The 13,907-nt window shown below is 46.0% G+C and overlaps 1 protein-coding gene and 1 pseudogene across 1 annotated transcript in view; both read right to left on the bottom strand.

The window, feature by feature from the left end:
• The window catches only part of STARD13 (StAR related lipid transfer domain containing 13), a 507,124-nt gene that overhangs the window by 295,214 nt on the left and 198,003 nt on the right, over positions 1 to 13,907 (bottom strand). The window lies entirely within an intron of this gene.
• On the bottom strand, positions 1,099 to 5,168 carry LOC135891937 (DNA (cytosine-5)-methyltransferase 3B-like; annotated as a pseudogene).

The raw sequence follows: 13,907 nt of genomic DNA, 5'->3' as shown, positions 1-13,907 counted from the left end.
CGCCAGGGCGAAACTGCCCCTTGTCCCTTTCAACCTGGTCGGCTCCGGGACCCCGAACGCCCAGCTCTAATAGGCGATCAGGATACTTCGGACCAAAGGAGCCTGGTCCGAGGGGGCGGCCGGCACTTCCTGAGACTGGGGCGCGTAACCCAGCCCAACACTTCGGAGACTGAGACCCTAACTTAGCCTAGACACTTCGGAGGCCCGGCACGTTTGCCGGCACCTTCGGAGACTGAGACCCTAACTCAGCCTAAACACTTCAGAGACACACTTCGGAGACCCTTCGGAGACTGAGAACCGCCCAGTCTAACACACCTAATGAAGGCGTTAAGTGTGTCTGACTTTGTCCCAAGGTTGGATCCAGCTTGTGACTTACCCCAGTCAGAGCCTACGGACCAGTCCTCTCCCAGGCCCCTAGCTGCAGAGATTTCAAAAGGTCTTTTACCTCTCAGATGGGCCCCGGGGTTGGAAGAGAACTGCCCGCGGTCCTCCGATCCAGGGATGTCATCTGTGGATCCCGGACGAGCCCCCAAATTGTCGTGGAAAAATTGACCACACCGTTAATTTTGGGTCAGACACACTAATGCACCTTTATTAGGTAACACAAATACAATTATGCATAAAAGAAAGGTCGGCGTATCCCCATGCAAGGGGGTCAGCCGCCTTGCATAAACCACACAGCTTTAAGCTTATAAAGGTAAAAACCGCAACGCGTAATAAAGCATTACAAATTTTATCAGCCTTATTTGGTATATTTATCAGCAAACCAATCAAAGCCCTCCTGGGGCCGCGACTTGGACCCAATTCCATTTAGGGTCTTTCCTGTTATTGCTAAAGGCCCTGGCACGGCCCCCCCTCTTGCGGTTTTACTGTACAAGACTCTTTTGCCTTATTAATTTTCCATAGCTAAACTACTGCTATCTTAGGTTAGGTTACCCAACTACCAGTAGGCGTTGGTTCCCCTTTTTCTCCTGTTGGCCTTTTAATTGAGCCATACAGGTTTTGCATTGTGCCACACAAGCGTATTACAAATCTTGCTTATACCTTTAATATTAAACAGGCCTGCCACGGCCTACTGTTGCTAGCTTTAGCAATAGGTTATAATTCAAAGTAAAGCATATGGGGGTCCCCAAAAATCCTCAACACCCCATACCACTTCTGTGGTTGACACCTGTAACAGCTCCAGGGCTCTTGCTCTTTTGACTTGGCCGAGGTACCTTGCCCTACCAGGACCTCCAAGCATTCGACACAGAAGCACCTGCAGCAGCTGGCATTGCTACACAGCAGCAGCTCCTTGCCTTCACAGTAGACAGTGCAGTAGGACTGGTACCCGTCCTCGTCATACATGTAGAAGAGCTCTAGGAATCGATCTCTGCAAGTCTGGCAAAGGCCCCCCTCAAACAGCGGGTGGAATGTGGCTGGGTTTTTTCTCTCGCGCGATAAACAACTGTCTTCAAGGATCCTGTTGTTGTTTGTGACTTCGGAAACCATTTGCTCTCTGCTTTGGTCCTCCTCCACCCGCTCCTTGCTGTTGTTGCAGAAGTTAGTCTTTAACCGCTTGGCAGGGGGTTCTGGGAACATCTTCAATGTCCAGCTCCTAGCAACCTCCAGGGCATGGTGTACGGCTCGTCGATAGGAGACCAGCTTATTAAACGTGGAGTGGTTCAAATGCTGCCTAAAAGCCATCAGACCCACCAGCTTGTCTGCTGAAACTTCGGAGAACTTCCCATCCCCAAACCATTGCACCCAGCGCATTCTGGAGATTGCCTGACGTTTGGACGTGACTCTGTAGGAGATGATGATTGCAGGCCACCAGGAGAAGCCCTTGATCTTCCCCCACACGAGCTCCCCAATTCTAAAATCTTTCCCATACTGGTATTCCACCACTTCCCCTGCAACTCTGCTCTCCTGCTCCCCAGCAACGAGCTCAGGAGATCTGTTCTGGTCTTCCTGGGTGCTGCTGGCAGACGTGGTACTGCTGCTCTGGGAAGACTCCTTGGAATCCTCCTCAGTGAGGTCGATCAGGGACGCCTAGACAGACATGGCCATCCTCCTCTTAGAGCACCGAATGGGAGCCAGAGACTCCAGGTCATTCTCTTCTTTAAGTTTCATCTCATTGAGATTCAGTCCTGCTGGAATATCATGCAAGCTGGAGCCTTCTGCCTCAGGCTGCTCTCCCAGCCAGTAGCACTGCGCGGTCGCACCTACCCCAGCCTACCCCTTGCTCCCATGGCTCATGAAGTCTGGACAGTAGCAAGGAGCAGTTCAACTATAGGCTGAGCAAATGCAGAATGGTGCTAGAATGTGCCTTTGGATGTTTAAAAGCTCGCTGGCACTGTTTGCTGACTAGGTCAGACCTCAGCGCAACCAACCTTCCATTGCTGCTTGCTGTGTGCTCCATAATATCTGTGAGAGTAAGGGGGAGACGTTTATGGTGGGGTGGGAGGTTGAGGCAAATCGCCTGGCGTCCGATTTTGAGCAGCCAGACACCAGGGTGATTAGAAGAGCACAGCAAGGCATGCTGTGCATCAGAGAGGCTTTGAAAACCAGTTTCATGACTGGCCAGGCTTCGGTGTGACAGCTGTGTGTTTCTCCTTGATGCAAACCCGCCCCCTTTGTTGATTTTAATTCCCTGTAAGCCAACCATCCTCCTCCCTTCGAAATAAAGTAACTATTGATTTGAAACCATGCATTCTTTCTTTATTAATTAAAAAAAAAAAAAGAGAGATAACGGACAAGGTAGCCCGGGTGGGGTGGGGGAGGAGGGAAGGACAAGGCCACATTGATTATTGTAGCCACACTACAAATCAAATTGTTTGAATGACAGGCTTCTGTTGCTTGGGCCTCAACTTTTCATTTTAATTTCTTTGCTTGTAACTACTCTCCTTAGTAAAATACTTTAGATGGTCCGGGCTGTTCAGTCTTTGTTGCATCTGCCTAAGTTAAATTACCGTACAGACTTCAATTTGCTTAACTGAGCTTTATCTGGAAACTTCTACTGGAAAACCTTTTCCAACATAATGAAAACTTTCCTTCGTGTAAATCATTTTAAAGCATTTAACAATGGGATAATTTTATTGAAATTTCGCATTTAGAGAGCTGAAGAATAAGCTAACCTGTTATTAAGTAGATCAATGTTCAATTGTTCATATGCCATTTTTAACAAAAACCCAAGAGAGGGAGCTATATTCTTTCTTAGTCAATCCTATGGCTACATTTTAAAATATTATTCTTCATTTTGTGTGTCGTTACTATGAGCACATCAATATGCAAAAAAACAGAAGATAAGTACAACAAATCATTTGCAAAGTTAAAGCTTACACCTTCAATTTGGTTTTTAACGTTTAAATAGTGTAGTGTTGCAGCACTACATAAATTAATTAATTCAAACCTCTTTTTGAATATAAATTGAATATGTTAATTTTATTCATCAGAAACAATGGCACAATGCGCACAAAAACCTCAAGAAACAAGGAAGGGTCACCAGGCTAATCACTTTGGCTCATTTTCCTTTTCTCTACTCCCATCTGCCTATTTCCTCTGCTCTCTTTGTATTTAAAAGGGGCAATTTGAAAGTAGGTAAGCTTAAAATTTGACCTACATTTTATAATTAATTTTTTTTGCAAGATATATGTAATTTCTATACATTTCCCTTCAAACAAGTTTCTCTCTTCTTTTTCTAAAAATAAATAATTAATGCCAGCATCCTGCTGCTTCTGAGAAATCCTATAATAATAAACGAGTGAATCACGATGGAGGAAAACTAAGGCCTCTACCCCGCAGGCTGGTCCCAATAGGCAGATGGTGCTCACTGCAGGATTGAGATCTAACTCTATAAAGAAATAGATTATAATGTTAAGCTTGCAAGCAGTTATCATTAATAAGAGTGCAGAGTATAGGACATGGGTAGTACATTTAATAAACATGGTTATTTGGGTTCCAACAGTGCCCATGCGGTTTCTTCATGTTATTTTGCTGGGTAAAGAGCAAAAAAGACAACAAATATAAAGTCATAAAAACTACTTTGACAGTGTCCTAAAAAAAAAAAAAAAAACCACACCCCTTCTCTCCATGTTTGTGGAGCTCATTAAAGCGAATTGTTTTAAGTCTTTTCAAATATTCTTTTGCATATGGTTCACTTTGGTTTGTGTGAAACAGCTTCCTCTGAATAAGTTGCCTTGCAGCACTACATAGCCAACGTTACTCATTAATCAAAGACTGCATAAAAGGAATTTTATCAGAAGTTGAATACATCTGTTCGGGGGGAAGGAATAACTCAGTACAGAAATCAAATCAAGTGCCACAAAAAACGCTTTGTTTAAGTGTTGGTGATGAAGAGCCAACTTTAAATAAATATTTAAAGCCATGAGACAAACCAAGCCAGCACAGACTGAAGAAATAGACAGACCTGCCAGCTGCTTTGCTCATACCTAAAGGCTTAATAATCCACTGTGTTCACAACATGCCTCAATTAGATCCATCATATTCCAGTTCTCTGATCTTCTCAGGATACACATGTGCTTGTGCAGTCACAGACCTCCATGGATTGCACAGCTCTAGCAGGCTCTGCATCATGGAAGCAGGAATTGCCCACTGATGTGGAAGTGGGAAAGCCAGCGTAGTGAATGAAATGGGTGAGATGCAGAGGGTGATTGTAATTTTCTCCATACTGGGGGGAAAAAACCCACAGCTTTATTGCCTGGGATGGACAGGGCAGAAAAACCCCATGGAGGTTTTATGAAATGAACACCAAAGATACAGAAAGAGATTTGTTCTGTAGGGAGATTTAATCAGGCAGGACTTTGCTAAGGCAAGGAAACAGACAAAAATGAAGGCTTGAAGTGAAATGAATTTCTAAGCTCAGGGAACTCAGCCATATCAGCCTTTCAGATATGTAATATTCTGTTTATAGAAAAGGCAAGAAGACCTTAAGGAAGCTGTAGCAGTTACTTTTCCTGCACTCCGCACAGCAGCAGTGTCCCAGTTTTACATTATAAACCATCACCTCATCACTAGGCATGTTCAGGATTTTCCTACCAGCCTGAGGCACTCTGAGGACCAGATCCTGCTCTCTTTGAATTCAACAGAAAAACTCACTGGCAGCAGGCCCAAACTAATCTATAACCATCTTTTCCTTCAAGTCACTCCTTAAGACCCACTTCCGCCATGATGCTTACAGGACACTGCCCACAGGTAATGGCTAGATAGGGCACCAGTGAGGATTGTGGAGGTATGTTTACCATTGAATGTATGTATAAAAAAATGTAAATGTCTCCTGACCATCAGGTTCTGAAATTGTCAACATATGTAACCACCTTTGTGCCTGCTATCCTCATCCTTCCACCCCTACTTCATCTACTGTTTGCTGCATCTTATCTTAAATTAGACTATAAAAAATGTTTAGGGTGTGGAGGGGTGTCCTGGTACAGCACCTAGCACAATGGGGCCCTAATAATAATTTGTAAAGAATGTTTTATACAGCTCTGATAGTGCAGGTCATTTCTGATGAGATGATAAGGGAAGTCGGCCTTCCCTCCAGTTGGAATGTTTCACTGGAGCAATTCCACTAGGAATGCCCAGTGTTTTTGGTTTCCCCCCCAGAAATATGCACTATAAACTAGCTGGAAATATTAGCTTTGCAAAATAACTATATCAAGGAACAACTGAATGATACACTATCATAAATGAATATGCGACTGATCTCTTTCAAGAGTGTCATGTCTTTTAAACTGTCAATGTCCCCAATGGTATGTATTAATTTATAGAAGAGAAGTGATTCCTCACATGATTTCCAGCTGTTGCTCACATTCACGTCTTCTGCCAAAGTAATCTTTCATAATGTTTTCTACAACTGGTCACTTCACATGGAAAACACTAAACTACAGTAGAGCCTCACTAATGACTGGTGCTCATTTTGCTCTCTTGTGGGAATACCCTTGGGTGTAGTTCTAGGGTTAGAAAAGCCCCATGATCTCCTAGGAAGTTTCCCTGAAACATTCTGGCTGAGGAGTTTGCCCCCTCATAAAATGGGCAGCAGCATCTTCATAAAGCTACATGTCTCTGCACTGACTCTCAGACCTTGCCACACTTCCTCACAATGAGCCAGACTTTGGACCTCTTACTCACACTGATGAACAGCTACTCACCTGAGCAGTTCCACTGAAGTGAATGGGGCTGCTTCTGTGAGAAACTGCACACCAGCATGATAAAGAGATTCCCAATCTGCCCAGCATGATTCCATCGGAACCACCCTGCCAGGAAATCCTCAGCCAGTGACTACCTCCTTACACCCTTCCTTACGTGAGAGCTCCCCTGTGTCATGGGGAACACAGATGAGTCAGGTCAGTTGGTTGCTTATAACTATCCATAACACACCTCTCATGTCTATAACCTGCTTACAAGATCTATTAACCATTTTGTAAATGATATATAAATGGGACCCTTACTATAAACCATGACCACTGTTACAATGTGCCCCAGGACTTGATAAATGAAATAGGACATTTATATTATTTTTGTCAGAGTTTGTCAACTACAACCTCCCTGAAAGTAGTGTTTCATTAACCTGAGAGTACGTATAAAACCCTGGTAAAAATAAGCTATAAATTAGAAGGCATCTCAGTCGTGTTTGCCACAGATAGTTGCACAGTACTGTATATAGGATCCATAGTTTCCAACTACAGATGAGACACAGTCTGCCCTGGATACGTGCAGGCAGCTCCCACTGACTGCAGTGGGAGCCACAGCAAGTTATCTGAGACCTGAATTTGGTCCTTAGTCTTCAAGTACAGTTTGCAACCAAGATCATTACTCCAGCACAACAGCAGGTGGCATGGGGGTACACATCCTCTTGGTAGGAAACAATAAAGGTGGTTATTGTAACTACAACTGCCAAGGATAGGGATGGGCAAGGACAGTTAAAATCCAAAAAGACAATTAGCTTCCACATCTTGGGGACACCTATGTCAACAATAAGCATATTCATAACCTGGAAACATGATTTTTACGGATCATATGACAATGTGACTTGACATCTCAATTTCGCTGGCACTGTGAATTAAAGAAACTTAAAATAAAGTTTCCTGGATAGTGGAGTGTTGGAAGCAGATAGCCTTTGTATTACTTTGAGATTCTAGTGAGGCTGAGGAAGTAGAAGGAGCAGATGCCAAAGCAGTAAAATCTGGGGAACACTAGTTGCATTCATGTAATCACACTCACTACAGACACTTGAAACACAGTGATTAAAAATAGTTAAGACTGTGTGTCAAGCTGCAAGGATTCCCAGAAGATCACCACACAGATGTCTAAGCTCACACAGCAGAAATTACAAAGCAGGCTGCCTGACACAAAAGGGAAATTTCCCTTTCACACAGAAAACTGGAGAAAGTCTCCTGAAAAATGCTGATGCATTATAGTACCTAGGGCTCCTAGTTCTATTAAGAGCTGCTAAATAAATAAGAACAAAATTTTTGGAAAAATAAATACAAACAAAATGCCGAAGAGGTCAGGATTCTAATTCTAGTTCCCAGACCAAATCTTCCAAAATCAACAGTGTGGTTTGGCTGAATGTTATCAATAATTGCTCGCCATGCATTCACATGACATGACTCACCCACACTGGACTTCCTGCCCATACTTCCTTTGGCTCCCAAACCTAGCTCTGTGCTCAGATTTAATTAATAATAATGTCACACGTATTCAGCTCAAACTAGAGTAGAATCCAGGCCTTCAATAAATCATGTATAATAAGGCCTGCAAATAGACAAGCTTATTTGATTTTTTAATTGGATTGCTATTTGAAAGTTTGCCAATGAAAGACAGAAATGCTGGGATGCATTAAGCTGTTACTACAAGAGTTAGGTTTTCTGAAATAATTTTTAAATGCCGCATAGCCATTTCAAAAGCACCTCTGTGATCTAAGAGCCTAAGGGCTTGTTTATATGAACATTTAGTTTGTGGCAAGCTGGGAATCAACCCCACACTAGCCTGTCGCACACTAACTGTCTGTGTGAACCTTGCAGGCATGTTCCTTAGTGTGCTTGGCTCAACTCCCTTTTCAAATTGGGGTAGATCGAAGTGCACTACGGAACTATTAGTGCATCAGCATGGTGCATGCAGTGCACGGCAGGCTAGTGCAGAGTACATCTGCATCCCAGCTTGCCCTGAACTAAATGTTTGTGTAGACAAGCCCTAAGTGCCATTTTCAAAGGACCTAAGTGACTTAGCATCCTAGGTCAATAGGCTCCTAAGTGACATAGGCACTTGCAAAGGTGTTGAGCACTGGCAACTCCCATTAACTTCAGCTGGAAGCTCCCATTAACTTCAGCTGAGAGTGTTCAGCACTTCTGAAAAATCAGGGCTTAGCTGTCTAGAAATGGGCACCCAAAAACTGACACCCCCGATATGAAGAGACACTTGAAAATTTGTGCTTTAACCTTTGTGTAAGGACTCTGCCAGTGCAGTAGGGGGAAATGAAGCCATGGCTCTGCTCCTTCCACTTTGGGGTTTCTCATTTGCCTGGCCAATACTTTCTTACCTCACTGGGGTAAGGTAATTAAAGCTGGTTGGGAATTTGTCAACAAACTGTTTTTTCACCCCAAAATGCCAATTCATTGAAACCAAAACTGCTCATGAAACAGGGTCAGTTTTGACAAATCTCGACATGACAAATTTGGGGGACTTTTTTTTTTAAATTGTTGAAACATCCCACTTCAACATTTTTGAAACAGAAAGCTTCAGTTTTGAGTCAAAACAACTTTTAGTTTGCAAATTTTAGTAAAATTAGACTTTAAAGAAGCTTTAAAAAAAGGTTGAAAACAAAACGAAATGTTTCAGAATTATTGAAATGAAACATTTTGATTGACCCAACATGGAAATCAGAAAAATTTAAGATGTGAAAATTTTTCAAAAACTCAAAAATTCTTGCAGGATGGGAAAATTGTTTCCTACCCAGCCGTAGTGGTAATACTACATTATTTTTTTAAAGTTACTTAAGATCCCCAGATTAAAAAAATTATATAGGTGCCATTTATTATTACAGAGCTTTGCAACCTGAAACAAAATATTTACAGGTATATAGAGGAATCATTTTATTTCCACAGTGAACTGCAGCCACTTCTGGGGTGGACACAGCAACCATTTATCACTGTATAACACAACAGTTCCAGTCAGTAAGTGGAGCGGGAGGGGAAGGAGGAGAAGTAGTGAAGAAGAAGAATACTCTATCCATCTGAAACCATGGGAGACTGTAGGAAGATAGAATAGGTAAAATTAGTAAAGCACTCAAATTCAAAAGTGACCTAAGCCCTAGACCTTTTTAAAGATATTTAGACATTACTCTGCTCAGCATTGCAAGGCTTAAGTAATTTAGATGGCTAAAGTACCATTTTCAAAGGTGACTTAGGGTATATCTCTACACAGGGATTAAAAAACCCGCGGATGTGGCTGGCCCAGCTCAGCTGACTTGGGTTCATGGTGTGGTTTGGGCTGCAGGGCTAAAAATTGCTGTGTAGATGGTCAGGCTCAGGCTCCAGCCCAAACTGTGGGATCCCCCACCCTTGCAGGGTCCCAGAACTCAGGCTCCAGCCCAAGCCTGAACAGCTACACAGCAATTTTCCAGCCTGGAACCTCAGCCCCGCAAGCCCGAGTCAGCTGAGCTGGGCTGGGCCAGCCGTGGGTTTTTTAATCACTGTGTAGATGTACCCTTATGCACCTAGGAGTGCAAGTCTCATTGAAAGTCAATGAGGCTTAGGGCAGATCTACACTACCGCTTAAGTTGATCTAACTTACGTCGCTCAGGGGTGTGAACATCCCCTCCCCTGGAGCACACAGGCACTACCTGCCAACATAGCTTCCGCTTCTCGCTGAGGTGAAGTAATGATGCTGACAGGAGAGTCCTCTCCCAACGGCCTAGCACATCTCACCAGACGCACTACAGCAGCGCAGCTGCGCCGATGTAGTGCTTTAGTGTAGACTTGTCCTTAGGCTCCTAAGTGCCTGAGTCAAGTCTGAAAATGGGATTTTACTGTTGAAATCACTTAGGCCTTGCAACGCTGAGCAGAGCAATGCCTAAAAATCTGGGCCTGAGTCACTATAAGGCAGGTCTTGATTAACATCCTGCTTTTTTTAAAAAAAAGACATGGGATTTTTCATGACCTCAGATGTTCAAGACCTCAGTTTTGAGTCTCATGTACCGTACTAGATGTAGCAAAGATATTTTCCACTCTTTTCTAGAATCCCAGAATATGCTAGAAATAGTCGTTCTGCATCCGAATGAAGATAAAACATATCTTAATAGGAAAAAAAATTAAAAATAAATAAAAGCAGAGATCTAGGAAAGCTTTTTAGAGCAAACTAAAAGAATAACCCAAACCTGTGGGTATTTACCAGTCATCAGAACTCATGGTTTGCAGCGTGTCAGAGATATTAAGCTAGCATAGTTTGGAAAAACAAGTATGTTACTGTAGAACATGGACGTGTAAGAGATTCAGCTACTAGAGCTGATATATAACCTGCCCTAAGTACCCAGGTGTGCTGATATTTCATAATACAAACATCCATGCTATTTTGAAATTTACTGTGTGAGGATTCTTTTGTTTTGAACGGCTATTTATTGTAAAGGTGACAGAAGCTTAGCAAAGTATCATTTAACACATCTAATAAAAGAAGAGCTGTGTCACAATTTGTATTTCTGGAAATGGCTTTCAACTGACTTTGCTATTCTTAAATGTTTTAAACCAAAAGATTTTTTAGGCACATGGTTTTTCATAAGCACAGAATAAAAATAGATATCTGCCCTTGAGCCTTAAGCCAACATAAAATATTTACAAGGATAACATGACAACAAATGTGCTTCAGTCAGTGTAAGAATTTGGAATTCCCCTGATAAGCTGAGGCTCTGTGAAGTGTTATCACACTAGTTATACCAAGTGTTATAAGGCAAATTCTTACACTGAGGTAGATGCATCCAAAGAAAATTCAACCTACTTTAAATAATACTTTCACTATAAATCCTCAAGCAGAGAGGGATAAAAATCCTTTTATTTCACCTGTCAGCAGATTCTTTGTTACTGCTCTGATCTACTTAATTTTCTTAAATACCATATGGGATACACAGAAAAAGACGGTTACTTACCTTCTGTAACTGTTGTTCTTCGAGATGTGTTGTTCACGTCCATTCCACATTAGGTGTACGCGCGCCGCGTGCACGAACGTCGGAAACTTTTTCCCTCAGCGGCTCCCGTCGGGCCCGCAGGGTCTCCCTTCCCGCCAGAGCGGCGCCCCGCCCCAGCGTATATATACCCCTGCTGGCCCGACCCTCCCTCAGTTCCTTCTTGCCGGTGACTCCGACAGAGGGGAAGGAGGGTGGGAAGTGTAATGGACGTGAACAACACATCTCGAAGAACAACAGTTACAGAAGGTAAGTAACCGTCTTTTCTTCTTCGAGTGCTTGTTCACGTCCATTCCACATTAGGTGACTCACAAGCTTACCATTGGAGGAGGGTAGGAGTCAAGGAATAACAGATTGAAGCACCGCCCTGCCGACCATCGCGTCATCTCTGGTCTGATGGTGGATCGCGTAGTGGGCTGTGAAGGTATGAACCGACGACCAGGTGGCTGCCTTGCAGATCTCCTGAAGCGGGACCTGCGCCAAGAAGGCCGTCGAGGACGCTTGGGCCCTAGTAGAGTGAGCCCGGATCGGAGGTGCAGGCACGTTGGCGAGCTCGTAGCACGTGCGTATGCAAAGCACGATCCACGCCGACAGGCGTTGCGTTGAAATAGGCTGGCCCTTCATCCGTTCCGCAATGGCCACGAATAGCTGAGTCGATTTGCGGAAAGGCCTGGTACGGTCCAGATAGAAAGCCAACGCCCGCCGCACATCGAGGGTATGCAGGCTACGATGGCGAGGGTCCGTATGGGGCTTGGGGAAGAACACCGGCAAACAGATGTCCTGCCCCATGTGAAAACTCGTGACCACCTTAGGGAGGAACTTAGGCGGGGGCCTAAGTTGCACCTTATCCTTATAAAAAACAGTATAAGGAGGTTCTGAGGTGAGGGCCCTCAGCTCCGACACCCTCCTAGCCGAGGTGACAGCCACGAGGAACGCGACCTTCCAGGAAAGGTGCATGAGGGAGCAAGAGGCCAGGGGTTCAAAGGGGGGCCCCATGAGTTTAGTGAGGACCAGGTTGAGGTCCCACGGGGGTATAGGTGGGCGAGTGTAGGGGAACATCCTATCCAGCCCCTTGAGGAATCGGACCACCGTGGGGTTGGAAAACACGGACAGCCCCAATTCCCCCGGGTGAAAATGCCGATATGGCGGCTAGATGCACCTTAATAGAGGCGGGGGCCAGGCCCTGGCGCCTAAGGCTCAGCACGTAATCCAGGATCATCGGTATCGAGGCCCGCAAGGGCTGGGTGCGCTGAGACTCACACCAGAGGGAGAAGCGCTTCCACTTGGCCAGGTAGGTTGCCTGTGTGGAGGGCTTCCTACTACCCAGGAGGATTTGCTGGACCTCCTGGGAGCATCTGTGCTCCGCCTCATTTAGCCAGAGAGCAGCCATGCCGTGAGATGCAGCGATGGCAGGTTCGGGTGGAGTAGGCGACCTCGATCTTGTGTTATGAGGTCGTGATGGAGGGGGAGGGTTATCGGAGAGGCCACGGACAGCTCTAAGAGAGTTGTGAACCAGTGCTGACGAGGCCACGCCGGGGCGATGAGAATGACCTCCGCCCTGTCCCTGCGGGTCTTTAGAAGGACCCTGTGGATGAGTGGGAACGGGGGGAAGGCATATCGCAGGCTCCCTCCCCACGGGATTGCAAAGGCGTCCGCCAGAGAACCCGGACTGCGGTTCTGGAAGGAGCAAAACTGTGGGCACTGGCTGTTGTCCATGGTGGCAAACAGATCCACCTGGGGAAACCCCCACCTCAGGAAGATTGAACGGAGGATGTCCCGCCTCAGCCTCCACTCGTGTGTGAGATAGGACCGGCTGAGACGGTCCGCCAATCCGTTCTGGACCCCGGGGAGATACGCAGCCTGGAGGTGTACTGAATGGGCTATGCAGAAGTCCCAGAGGAGGAGCGCCTCGCGACAGAGGGGAGAGGACCGGGACCCGCCCTGCTTGTTTATGTAGAACATAGCGGTAGTGTTGTCCGTCCGAACTGACACACCGTGCCCTCTTATGGTGGCGTGAAAGGTCTGGCAGGCGAGGCGAACCGCCCTCAGCTCCTTCAGGTTGATGTGAAGCGACTGTTCCTCCCTGGACCACAAGCCCTGAGTGCGTAGGTCCCCTAGGTGCGCCCCCCAACCCAGGTCCGACGCGTCTGTCACCAACGTCAGAACTGGTTGTGGGGCTGCGAACGGGACCCCCGCACAGACCTGCTGTTGGTCGAGCCACCAACAGAGGGCGTTCGATACCCGAGCCGGGATCGTGACAACCATGTCTAATGGGTCGCTGTTGGGGCGATATACTTGGGCCAACCACAGCTGCAGAGGCCGGAGCCGGAGGCGGGCGTGTCCAACCACGTGGGTGCATGCTGCCATGTGCCCCAAGAGCTGTAAGCAACGTCTGGCCGTGGTCATGGGGAATCTCTGGATGGAGGTCACGGTCTCCTGGATTGCCCGGAAACGCGATACGGGAAGGCTCGCCCTCGCCGCCACCGAGTCCAGGACTGCCCCTATGAATTCCAGTCTCTGTGTGGGGACTAGTGAGGACTTGGGCACATTGACCAACAGGCCGAGATCGCGGAACACTTGTAGCGCCAAAGTCACGTGGGCGTGAACCTCTGCCTCTGACCGGCCCGCTAGGAGCCAGTCGTCTAGGTATGGGTAGACGCGCATCCGTCGCTTCCGAAGGAAGGCCGCCACCACGGACATGCATTTCGTGAAGACACGTGGGGCCGTTGCGAGGCCG

The sequence above is a fragment of the Emys orbicularis genome, chromosome 1, assembly GCF_028017835.1.
Source record: "Emys orbicularis isolate rEmyOrb1 chromosome 1, rEmyOrb1.hap1, whole genome shotgun sequence".
Taxonomy (NCBI): domain Eukaryota; kingdom Metazoa; phylum Chordata; order Testudines; family Emydidae; genus Emys; species Emys orbicularis.
This window is presented reverse-complemented; position numbering and strand designations above follow the sequence as displayed.